Consider the following 13276-nt stretch of genomic DNA (forward strand, 5'->3'; position numbering starts at 1 on the left):
TGCAGACATTGCTCAGTGCTCATCGAGGTAAGTGTCGTCTGCAACCCCTACACCTGTTTCCCCCAACCTCCACCCCTTTCCCGGGAGAAAATATTCTCCTAAAATCTTGCGCTGCTCCTCACAGTACCTGGCATGATGGCACGAGCACTAGGAATACTCAGTACATTTGTTTTTGTTCAGCAAACGTTTACTGAATGTGACCTTTTGGCTGGTATTGGAACAAACACCAGGGAGACAAGAACACAGCTTCACTGGCCGGGCGGTCATTGCCTCCTTCCATCCGTGTTAACGTGAGGACACACGTGGAGTGCGGACAGAGCTTGCCTTCTCAGGTAAGAAACCCCACAAGCTCTGATGGGGATCGGACCTTACAAAAGAAGATGCCAACTTAGAACAAGGGGTTCATGTTTCTCTTCTCAAGCCTGGCAACAATCACCTCCAACAATTAACAAAAAAGATGTTATCTTTGAATTATCACATGTCAAAATATCGTTTACGATATACTTCTGGGCGGTTTTGGAAACCATTAAAAACAGGTTGTCAAAGCTCTATAAATTTCTACATGATAATGGAAGCTCAGCCTGTAAATTAATAGAATATTTCAAGTGTCATAGAAACTATTTCTAGAAGGTGAGGATCAAGCATCACCCCAGTGAGAAATCATCTGAGGTATCAGAAACAAGAAAAACACATTTTCTGTTCTATAGAATGCCCTTTGACTCTTACATCTGATTTCATGGGCTCTGGGCACAGCTGGATGGCTAGCTTGGAACTGAATCCACAGCAAAGGGGTATGAGGGTGGTGTGAAGCGCTGTTTGCTATGAAACTGCAAAATCTCTTCTGAGAAGAGAAAATTCTCAGTCTCCAGAAATTTCAGAAGATTTCTCCCTTTTCACTTAAAAATCTGTACCATCATTCATTCATTCATTCGGTAATTATTTATTGGGCTCCTTCTACATTCAGGATTTATTGGGCTCCTACTATGTGCCAGGTGTTGATCTAGGTGATGAGAATATAGAGGCAGATGAAACAGACAAAAATCCTTGTCCCTCACCCACTTCAGGGAGGTCCTCAGAAAATAAACAGAATGTGACTCATGAAGGATTTCAGAAATGAAATCAGAATGCAGGAAAGGGATAAACACTTGTGATGTGCTACAGACCAGACCCAAATCACAGCCCATTGTTCTGGGATCCAACACAAACCTCATCTGTTTAGCAAGGGAGGGTGGGTTTTGTTTCACTGTCTGTCCTCTGAGTCCTGGAATTGAGAAGAGAAGCCCAAGGGGTTTGTGAAGCCAAAGAAGCCACAAAGATGACCAGGGCTGGGGCTCCTGGGACAGTCTTCATGTCACCAATCCAGATGGCTGGCCCTGGCCATACAACCAGGCTTGCTGGGCCATGAGCCCAGGCTGGCATTGCTCCTCATCTTCTTTCCAGTTCCCACTGCCTGTTGGACTGGAAACTTCTACCCGGTCCTCCAGATCCCCTGTCCACCCTTCTCCACTCTGCTCTGTGTCCTGAGATGGACCTCTTGTCCTTTGTCCTGGTTCTTCGGCCAGGGAGGGGGTCTGAGCATCCTGAGAGCAGGATATTGGTCCCTGGGCTCCTGCCTGCAAGGTCCTCATAGGCTGGCCTCCTGTGATAGTCAGGGCTCCAAGTCACAGTCTCTTCCTAGAGCCCATCACTGCCCTGTGCCCTCACCCCACCAAGCTTCCTGCTTCCTGGCTGGCCCCAAGGTCCTGCACCATCCCTGTGGTTTCCTTGAGCCCTGCCCACACCTTTAAAAATAGTTCCTTTTTTAAAAAAGTATTTATTTATTTATTTATTTGACACAGAGAGAGAGAGAGAGAGAGAGAGAGAGAGCGCGCACAAGTAGACAGAGTAGAAGGCAGAGAGAGAGGGAGAAGCAGGTTCCCCACCAAGCAAGGAGCCTGATGCAAGACTCCATTCCAGGACCCTATTTTACCTCCCGTCACCCACTTTGAAGGCACCATCTGTTTCCTGATGAAGCCTTGACTGCTAGGCTCCGAGAGCACCTGCAGCCTCGGGAGGCAGACACGCGTGGGTTCTTCTCAGACTGTCACTGCCATCTACTGTAGCGTGACCCTGAGCAAACAAGTGAATCTCCTTTAAGTAGTTTCTTACTTGGTGACATGATGAAGACACTAGCACCCACTACTGAAGGTTGCTGTGAGCCAAACACACCCATTTGAGAGGCTTTGCACAATGTAGTGTGCACAGTAAATGCCCCAAAAGAGAGGTTGTCTTTAGAAACAGCTGCACCCCAGCTTGGACCTAGTCCCCACCGATGCCACATCCTCTGCTAGTCATCATCATCTGTCCGACAAAGCCAACCAGTTACCATCCCGCTACTTCCCTCTTCTGCCCAGGAACATGGAAACGGGGGTCCTCCACTAACTTCTCAAAACTGATTGTCATCCTCAACCACCCCTTCTGGTCACTTCTGAGATCTTCCTTCCTTCCTCACAGTCCCTAGGAGTCACTGTCCTTCAGGTGGGCTGGCCTCCTAACGGGTCAGACTCATCAACTTCAGATTCACTAAAACATTACCAGCAGCCTGGAAGAGAAATATCTAGAGTGCTCCAGACCCAGGTCTCCATGGGGTCCTGCTCAGGTCTCCATCCTGTGTCCTTTTCTCTCTCTCTCTGAACACGCTGCCTCTGCCCGCTTGCCCACACTGTGGCTTCACCTACTGCCTGTATCATCATGAGCTCCAAATCCAGATTCCTAGTCCTGATCTGAACATTCAGCCAAGCACCCCACTCTGATGTTGTACACGTGTAAGGGCCTATTTAGCCAGAGTGGCCCCACCTTGGTTGAATGGCCATTTTGTTTATGCAGTAAAACTTAAGTGGACCCTGCCCCCCCAGGGGAACTTATTTAAAAGCAAGTCCGGCAAACCAGTCCCAGGTAACAAAGCCCCAATACAAGGGTGGGTCAGGTCAGGTCAGGTGGGGATAACAGCTTGAATGCAAGGATGAGTCCGGTCAGGTGGAGACATCCAATCAATAAAGCGCGCATACTGTCTCCCTAGCTACCAACAAGTGCGGGCCCCGCCTTTTGGGCGCCAATTCTCACCAAGGTGATAGGCTAGTTCAAATAGTTACTATGGGGTGAATTGTAATTTAATTGGTCACTTCTGTGTGACCTAGCATGACTGTGCAGCCTTCTCTGTGTGTTAAAATCTCATTGGCCACCTGTGTGTGGCCAGTCCCAAACACACGGCCTTTGTGCTTAAAAGCTAGTCTGTAGGGCAGAGAGGGGTCGCGCTCTCTATAAGAGGCGTGGCCCTGGCCGGTCGGTTTGATTCTCAATGCTTGGTGTGAAATAAAGCTTTGCTTGACCTTCGCTTTGTATCAGTCTTGCTCCTTTAATCACGGACCCATTACTGGGGGACCCAACATTGGGGCCCAACACAAGCACCTCAAACACGGCATATCAAAACTGTCCCCGGTCCCCTCCTCCCTGATTCCTATTCTTTTTATGAGCACCTCACACCCTCAGCGGCCCTGAGGGTGACCAGTGACTCAACCCTCTCCCCTGCACGTCCTGCCAGTTGCCACGTCCTGAAGGATTCATCTCAAGGTTGTCTTGTGGATCAGTCCTCTGACTGATTTCGCTGCTGGCCCACCGGTCTCTCCTCCGGTGAATTTCAGACACCTTCCCATCAGCTCCCTGTACCATGCCCCCAAAGCAAGCTTTCTGTGTTCATTTTTGATCACATCACCAACAGCTACTATTTATGATGTGCTGGTCACTGCTGGAAATGCTCTACTTACCTTTAATCACTTAGGCATCTCAGTAATGTGATAAGGGTAGGCTCTGTAATTGTCCTTATTTTCAGACGAGCAAGTGGAAATACTGAGGTCCAGTAATGTGTTGCAGGTGCACACGGCTGGTAAGAAAGGGCAGGTAGAACCTAGAGAGTATTAGCCTGCCTCTGGCCACAGCATTACCTGCCTCTGCTTCACTTCCACTCTCTCCAACCCTTATCCCCTCTTCACTTTTCCCTACAGAGCCTTAAACTCCTTCAGGATTCTACCCTGAAGGATAGTGCCCCAACTCCTGGGCTTGGCACCAAGGGGCTCCACAAGCAGTCCCTGACAGCCTCCGCACGGCGTCTGTTACTCTTCCCAAAGGGAAGGGCCCCCAGCAGCTTCCTCAAAGAACTGCCTCCTTTCTGCCCCTTCACCTTCTTAAATGACCTCCAACCCTCACGTTGTACCTGGTGAAGTCCCGAGCTCTCTTGGAGTTTCAGCATTAGCATCTCTTCCTCCAAGAAGCCCTCCTGACCTCCCTGGGCTTATCCATGCCCATGCCCAAAGGACGGCACTTGGCATGCTGCTGCCACTCCCCTTACATGTCTGTCTCCAGGGGGCGGGGCCACAGCTCTCTGGGTCTTTAGAACCCCAGTGCCTGACACCTGCTAGGCTTTTCAAATATTGGTGAATACATACATCAGTGAAAAACAGATAGAGGAACTTGTGAAGGGCAAGTGCAAAGAAAGCAACAGAGCTGGCTAGGGGCAGCGATGTGATGTAACATCCATTATATATGACTGTTTTAACACAGGACTCCAGCCCTTGTAACTACAGACCATCTCTAGTCATCACACTTCCTCATTCCACACTGAAGCTGGAATGGGCCCATGGAGTCTTTATTCCCTCAACCCTCCTTGATTAGACAAAGGATGTCATTATGTTGGGAGGGGTTCCTTTATAAAATCAAAATCAAATAACTCCTCTTCAAAGTCCAGCTTTTTTTCAACCAAATACAAAAAACACCCAGCCCTAGGAGGACTTTCATAGTTTAAATGCAAAATCTTATCTTGCAGAGACCATTAAGAGTGCGACTGGGAAGTGTGTGTGAGGGGCCAAAGGTCAAAGAGAAATGACAGTCCAAAAAAGAATGTGTCTGGATGGATGTGCCTGATTTCTATAATAGTCCAATAAAACATCACATCCCCTATTGTTCAGGCCTTCCTCTTGGGAAGCCCTGGGTCCCTCAATGACGTATACACCAATCCATTACTAATTACTGATTTCCTCTTGAAAAGTCAGACAGAATCAAGAGTAACATGATCCCTGATTAAATAACAAAATTAGAGTGGCTCAGTTGCACAATGGATAGCACACTGGACTTCTAAATAAAAAAATAGTTCTTCATCTGGTTGAAAAAGTGTCTGTTTAAGTTTATGGTAAAATCTCCACACAGGTAGCATTTTTTGAAAAGAGGAGTTGCCTTTCATTATTTTGAGAAAGCAGAAACTTATACTAAAACGATCCACTTGGTCGCCAGTCGTTTTATGGGAACTCCATAGCCAGCTTGACCACCTGATCCTGCTACAGCAGCTACCAGGAAAACAGGGATCAGAGAGCTGACTCTGGGCCTAGAGATTTTCACTTGTGAGCCAGTAATTCAAATATGTTTCATATGCTGGTTACAAGGGCAGTAAATTAAGTTAATACAAATTATTAAATTAATTAAATTAATCCTGATCTTCCAACAGGAGCTGAAATGAGTAGAGCTAAATATTCACTTAACCAGAAAATTGCAAGCTCCAGAAGCCCACTGCTGAGCATTCGAATGGCTCAAGATTTTCCAAATGCTTCTCAAAAATGAGAACTATCTGGGGTGCCTGGATGACTCAGTCATTGAGCCTCTGCCTTTGACTCAGGTCATGATCCCAGGGTCCTGGGATCGAGCCCAGCATTGAGCCCCACATCAGCAGGAAGCCTGCTTCTCCCTCTCCCACTCCCCCTGCTCATGTTCCTCCTCTCTGACTGTCTCGCTCTTTGTCATCCAAATAAATAAAATCTTTTCAAAAATGAGAAATAGTCTACAAAAACGAGAATGGCATTAACTCTGCAAAATTTTCTTCTTGGATGATACATCGTCAACTGAACGCAGGTAGAACAAAAGGTCGATAGTTGGAATGGGGCATATTACAGAAAGGGTGAGAGATAAGAAGGAAAATAACTGGCATTGTGAGCATCACCATTTTATGGGAGACGGATCCACGGACAGAGGGTCTTCAAAGGGCTTTCACTGAGAATCTTCTTGACATTTTCTTCTTTGCAGTGACCACCCCGGCCTGAACCGCAGAAAAGTATGTAAGTCCTTTTCTGCTGAGCAGTTCTTCTGAGCCATCATCAGCTCATCCTTGAAAAGGAAAAATTATGGTCTACAAAGATAGCCACCGACACCAAAACTCCTTCCCCTTCCCACCCCCGCACCCCCCCCCCCATATACAGGTGGCCTCACCCCCCTCTTCTTGCATTTGGGCTGTCTCTGTGACTTGTTTGACCTGATGGATACTGCACGGGTGATGCTATGTGACTTTCAAGTCTCTCCCTTAGGAGGGTTTGCAGCTTGTACATTTGCCCTTTTAGAAGCCAGCTGCCATGTACAGAAGGTCAGGCTAGGCTACTGAATGATGAGGCCATGAGAGACAGAGGGAGAGAAACAGAAGGCTCTTCCCCATAGGGAAACCCAAGCCTCTTGGCCAACAGCTCACACCAAGGCCCTAGACCAGTAGTGAGGCCATCTTGGATTTTCCAGCACCAGGTGAGCAGTCCCAACATCATAAGAAGAGAGACGCCTGGACAGTCACAGCCCTCCTGGCCACTCAGCTGAGGCCCCACACCTCACAGAGCGGACAGGTGTGGGCTGCTGAACCATGTTTGAATCTCTAACCCGCAAAGCCTGAACAAATACAACGATGATTAAGTCCACTAGGTTTTGGAGTAGGCTGTGACCTAGAAAGAGATGATTCATCCATAAAATGAGGCCAGTTCTATCAAGGGCTCCTCCTACCTGCTTGCACTGGTGAGGTGCAGTGAAGGTGAGTGTTTCTGTGAGCAGGGCAAGGGCCCAGCGCTGTCCCAGTACCTGCCGGGTAACGAACACTCCTTCAGAGTGAATGCTGCTTCTACTGTCATTGTCAGAGGCAGACTGAATGACTCTGGAAGAGCTTATGTCACATACCCCCTGAGGCCCTTTTCCTGTCCACATGTTGGGAGAGTGCTGAGACAAAGATGATATGAGCACATTCCCTAGGCCTCGTGCTCCTGCACCCGAAGCAGAAAACAGCCTGTGTCCTGGAGATCACCTTCTCTGGAAGGGCCTCCTAGAGACACCCGCTGAGAGAAGCAGTCCCGGACAGTTCTTCCAGCATGACTCCCTCTTCTGCAGCTTTTGAGAAGCAAACTCCTCTCTTGGCTTCATGGAAACTAAATTGGACCAGTTGGGTATGCTTTCTAGGGAGGTGTAAACGGCAAACACAGGGACAGACAGTGGATGTCAAGGAGACCCCAGATAGAAGATGGATGGCCTTGGTAAGCAGCAGCAGCGGGGGAATAGGTAGCTAACACAAGACTCCTGCACACACCTGGTTCCTGGGTGGGTCTTTTCGTTCTCTGTCAGCGACCTTGATTCTTTAATGGCCTCTGTAAAGGCGGCTGGGTTTCTGTGGAAAGTTTACCATAAAACCCCATTTTTGCAATAACTGTTTTGCAAAGTGGTCGAGCAGGATAGTGTGTTAGTTCCTCCATCCCCTTCGTCCAGACCAACCGAGTCAGATGAATGTGCAGTCTAAGTAAAATCAGCATTTGCCCCACAGAGATCTTCCAGACAGAGACTCTTAGGTGTTGAAGGCAGTGGCTGCCTCAAACCGTCTCCCACACTGAAAATTCTGGAGCTGCCCCCAAACACACACTGACTCCCTTTATTTGGAACCCGGTCTTTCTTCCCCAGCTTTTGCTCCTTGCATTACACTAAAATCCTGTCCGAGGCTTGAAGTTTCCTTCACAGCAGCCAGTTCCTCTCCCCCTGCCCCCTTCTGACTTGGGAGCTAATTCTGATCCCCAGTGCAGACTCTCCCATGGGCCACAACAGGAGTCCTCACCGAGATAGAGAAGTCACTACTGTCGCTCACAGCACAGCCTTCTCCACATGCCTCCTTCTCAGCCACCAATCCTGGGAGATTCACCCCCAAACAGCATCCATCCTATCACTGTTCCTTCCCTTTTATGTGGAGCTGGGATGCTTTATAAAGAACATTTAGTCAAGGCAAGTCTTTACAAGTCTTTGCCTAAGAGGATTTAGTTATAAAATACCTAAAGGGCTTCTTCATAATGGAAATTCAGCCTTTGTAATGTAAATCCCGCCATCTGGCCCCTGCTCGCAGAATGAGAGCAATATTAACTTACTTACTATTTAATTATTCTCTCTTTCCCCACCCCCATCACTCCCTGAGAGATAGGGTTTCCAGGGACTAGAAGAATATTCTCCACTTCTTTCGAACATTCCAAAGCACTTTTGCATCCTAGGAGGGCTGGACACTGACCTTGAGAATGACAAAAAAAATTGGGAAGCACCCTAAATCAAAACAGACTTTGCAGGAGATGTGGCTCTTTCCCACTCTTGACTATGCCCCCTTCACATTCTTTTGTTTGGTTTAGTGGACTAGACCTTTGATGTCAGAGTCCCACCAGCTCGCTCATTCATGCCCAGTCTGTAGAGTTTTCTATTGTTCTTCAATAGAACAAATCAAAACTAAGAAAATGCCAATATTTTCATCTGTGTAATTTTTTAAAAAAGATTTTATTTATTTATTTGACAGAGAGATCACAAGTAGGCAGAGGGTCGGGCAGAGAGAGAGGGGGAAGCAGGCTCCCTGCTGAGCAGAGAGCCCTATGCGGGGGCTCAGGGCTCAACACCAGGCCCTGAGATCTTGACCTGTGGAAGTCACAAGCTTAACCCACTGAGCCACCCAGGCACCCCTCATCTGTGTAATATTGTCTTGAGGATAAAACTGAAAGTCAGAGACTAAATATAAGAAGACACGGTAGTACTTACGAAGTAGGGTCATTCATTTGCTTTTTTTTTTTTTTTGAGTGTCTACTAAAGCCATAGCGTGATTTCTACAAAAATAGCTTATTGTCAGGAACAGTAATTTTAGTAATGACTATTCTATTTATTAATAGCATCTACCAGGTGTAACGGGGCCGGTGTCTTCATTTAATTCTCACACAATCCTATTTAGCGGAGGAACTAGCAGAGGATCTGTAGATCAATAGTTCTTCCTGCCTCCCATGCAGCATGGAAAGGTGTGATTAGGATTCCAAGTGGGGTTTGGTTTTTTTTTTTTTTTTTTTTTAAACTCCAACTGCCATGTTCCCCTACAAGGCTATAACCTAAGGAAGAGAGAAGAGAGAATCAGTACCCTCAGTCAGTCTAGAAAATATTTTTATCTGATTCAGTATTAAAGCCAGAAACATTTCCCATCTCTAGCTTGTAAGCAACTACCCATTAAAGTGATAATTCTTGAATGAGGTTTACCCAAAACTGCCTTTCTTCACTTCTTGGTTCAACTCTTGATGCTTTTGGGGTCCCCCCCCACTCCCCACCCCCCACCCCCGCTTATTTCTCTTTTTCTTTTGCCCAACAATCTCCAGCTTCAGGCTGTGACACAGTGACAATTCCGCATTATTTTGCGTGTCAAGGGCCTGCCACACTTGACATTCCCCAGCTACTCAACCCACTCATTGGAACTTAATCACTGTTGATTAGTGTCAAGATTTGAAGGATAAGCTATTCCTCACTCCCACAGTTTACTTCTTACTGGAAGAGTCACAGTGGGCACCAGGAGCAGTTGGCCTCTGACTTCAGCCTGGATTCTCTGAGGTATTACTACACCCCCCCGCCCCCCTCCCCGCCCGGCAAATGGCAAACTTACCGTTTTGTTTTTTCATTGCCTCATCATTACCTAAGTAAGCTGTAACAATGTGGCCTTGATAAAGCAAAACCTGATCCAGCCCAGTTAGAAAGGGAAGAGGAGACCCCCCCCACCCCCACCCCGCCTTGGTACCGCAGTGACTCTGAGGGGCAGGTTCTATTCCTGTCCGGGGGCGTACCTGCCGCTGGGGGCCCTTTGTTCTGATGCCCGTGGCCGTCACCCCAGCCACCCACCCTTTAGCTTTGACTCTCCACCAGCGCTGGCCTCACCACTCACCTTTTAGTACAAAGAGAGGAAAGAAGGAAAGAGCTTTTCAGAGAAAAGTCCTAACTGCTGGGGGAAAAAATAGGGATGGGCCAGAGACTAGGACTCAGGGACCCAGTTTGCGAACCACTTGGAGCACCTGGTGTCTAACTCTGCTACTGGACCTTTTCCTGACGGCGGAGCGGAGAGGCCAGGGCGGGGGCAGGGCAGGGCTCTGTGTTTGTGTAAGGCGCGAAGTGAGCGTTTCGTGCTGTCACGGATGGGGACAGGGTGGAGGAGGTGGTTCTCAGGGGGATTCAAACTGCGAAGTCAAAGACTGGTGTCGGGGTTCGGAAATCGGAATAACGAGGGCGGTGAGACAAAGGCCGTGACCCGGGACGCAGCGCCGGCGACAGAGAAGCGAAAAGGGGCGGGCACCCCAGCATCCCGCAGGCGGGACGGAATCCGAGGGGAAGCCAGGCCAGTCGCCCCCGCCCGCCTCCAGCCCGCCTCTCCCGCGGACGCGCGCGCGTCCCAGCGCCCAGACCCGGAACCCGCGGCGCCGCGGGGGTCTTGCTAGGCTGGACTCGGCTCCCGCTGCCCGTCCGGGCCAACTCCATCCGCGCCCCGCCCGGGTCCCGGGAAACGCCGCCGCTGAACCCCGGGCAGGGGACGGGCGGGTGCGCCCCTCGACCCGCTCCGCTGGGGCCGAGGCCGCGGTCGCTCGGCGCTGTCCTCGGCCCGAGGGGCTGTGCCGCCCGGTACCCACCGCACTGGTACCGCGCCGCCCCGCCGCGCCCAAGTCCCCGCGCCTGTTCGCAGTGACCTCCTGAGGCTGCCGAGACCCCCGACCCGTGCAAGACCGAGAGCCAGGGCCCCGCCGAGCCGAGGCCGCCCGGGCACCCGATTCACCCAGGCCGGGATGGAGCCCGCGGCGAAGGGGCTCCATCTCGGAAGGCTTCCTGGAGGCGCGGAGCCCCAAGCATGAACCCAGCACTCCGTCTGCTTGGCGCTCAGCCAGCTCAGTAGGCCCGCTGTTCTTTTTATAATGATGAATTTCTTACTAATCGCAGGTGTCATCCCTTCGCCTCTCCTGCGGAACCACCTGCGGCTCCTGGTAGCCCGCACAGTTACCGCGAAGCCCTCGGGTCCTGCTCTGGCGCCTGCCTTTCCACGTCTGGTCCCCGCCTCCGCCGGCCGCGAGCGCGGGTGCCGCAGGCTTCAGCGCTACCCCGGACCCCGCGGGGAGCCCGGGCCGCACCCGGCGTCCGGACCCCCCTGGCAGCAAGCCCCCTCCTCTGAACTCGCCGGCAGTTCACCGCTCTCCCTCTCCTCTGGAACATGAAAGTCAATGCCATTTTCGTTTTTTCCCTTCTCGCCTTCCTCCCGGAGCCTCCAAGCCTGGAAGGACCCTTCAGGGCACACAGCACCAACTCCTAACAGCGCCACGGGGAACCCGCCCGAGTTGCACACTTGTTCTGGTCAAGGCTGGTCTCCTCCCTCCTTCCCTCCGTAGAGTCTGTCCCGCGTCGGGCTCCTGCTGTCCTTCCTTCCCACCCAGATACTGGGCAGACTCCAACCTTCCCACTGCTTCCCCTTAGCAGCGGAGGCAGGCTCGGGTTTCCAAGAGAAAAATTATTCCCCAAAAGTTATTTTGTTAATCATGACACTTAATTTTTTAAAATCCATTTTAGAAGCTTCGGGTTTCAGCCCTTCCTTGCGTTTGCTGTCTTGCAGGTTTGAAATCCCCAGAGCTACCCCCTAACCCTTTGGCTGTTCTCTCCCTCGTGCCGGAAATCTTCTTCCCCGAAGGGGGTGGGTTTCAATCCGAGCCCCGTAGGTGTGGTTCCTGAGATGATCGCAAGTCCAATGGACATTAAATTGGAGACTGCTAATTTTAGGGGTTACTTGTTTCAGTAGGGTAAGTCTTGGATATGTTACACATAGGAAAGGCACGGCCAGCCTCACTGGGGGTTATTAATTTTCTTAGAGTGACATCATGTGGTAAGGGGAGGACCACCCAGCTTGTCCTTCAAAGTGCTGATACATTGTAAAGCAGATGCGAGAGAGAATGGGAAGGGAGAATTCAAAGGCATTGATTAAGTTGGAATCATGGGATCCTAGCAGTTTCGGACTCTATTTCCCACGCAGTTCCAGAAGCCCCTGGTAATGCTTCCTCCAACCACCCCCCACCTCCCCACGGCCTCCCACCCCCAGCACTCCCTTCCAGACCAGGAGGCTAGAGAGTCCTACCCAACCAAGGTCGACTTTAAAAGGGATGAACCACTGACAACCTGAACGAAAAGGAAGCCACATCACTTACCGTTTGGCTTTCGCGAATGAGCCTCAAGAAATAAATTAGATGTTCTGTTACATGTGGAACATTCAGAAAGTTAAGAAATTTTTACAGAGTATCTCATGATACTCCCTTTAACTAAACAGCCGAAAGCAGCGTTTTCCAAAGAGCACTGTACAGGAATTAGTAGGTGTTAGGTGAATAAAAGGGTTCCAGTCGTCAAGCAGATGTGGATTAAACAAACAACTGGGCTTTAAAAAAGTTAAAGACTTTACAGTGGCACTTCTTAGAGATGGGAATACACTATGTAGCCCTTTAATGTCTTACAGGGGGGAATGGGGCTTGGTTGTGGCAGCCAGTCTCCAGGGTGTGATGGAGAAGCTGGATCTTCCTGCAAGGGTCCCCTGCACTGGGGGCTGGCGTGCAAAACCCAGAGAAAACTGCCCTGAGTGCCTTCTGAGGGCAGGTCCAAAAAAGCACTCAAGCTTCTACTTTGGCCTCTTAGATATATATAATTCTGAATTTGGTTTGCAAGTATTTTAATTAGGATTTTTGCATCCAAATCATACATGTGATTTGCCTATGATTTTCTTTTCTTGTGCTATTCTTACCTACTGTTTGCAACTGAGGTTTTATATTAGCCGTAAAATTAGTTGGCTGACTTCTTTCTTTCTATCTCTCTCTTTCTGAAATCGTTTAATAAGAGAGAATAAATGCTTCTTGAAAGTTTGGTAAGACTCCTCCCACCTATGGAAAATCATCTGGCCTGGTGGGTTTTTTTTTTTTTGAAAGGGTAAAGGAGGCTCTCAGGAGAATCTTTTGATTACTAACTCAATTTCTGGCATAGCTATTGGCTCATTTCTTCTTGGGTCAGTTTTTGAAAAATATACTTTTTTTAGAAAAGAAAATATTTTATCAAAGTTTGAAATGTTCACATGTGGTTTTCAAAATGCCCAGAGAAACTACAGTTCTGT

The sequence above is a fragment of the Mustela putorius genome, unplaced genomic scaffold (assembly GCF_011764305.1).
Source record: "Mustela putorius furo isolate JIRA1106 unplaced genomic scaffold, ASM1176430v1.1 tig00000275_pilon_pilon_pilon, whole genome shotgun sequence".
In the NCBI taxonomy this organism is placed as follows: Eukaryota; Metazoa; Chordata; class Mammalia; order Carnivora; family Mustelidae; genus Mustela; species Mustela putorius.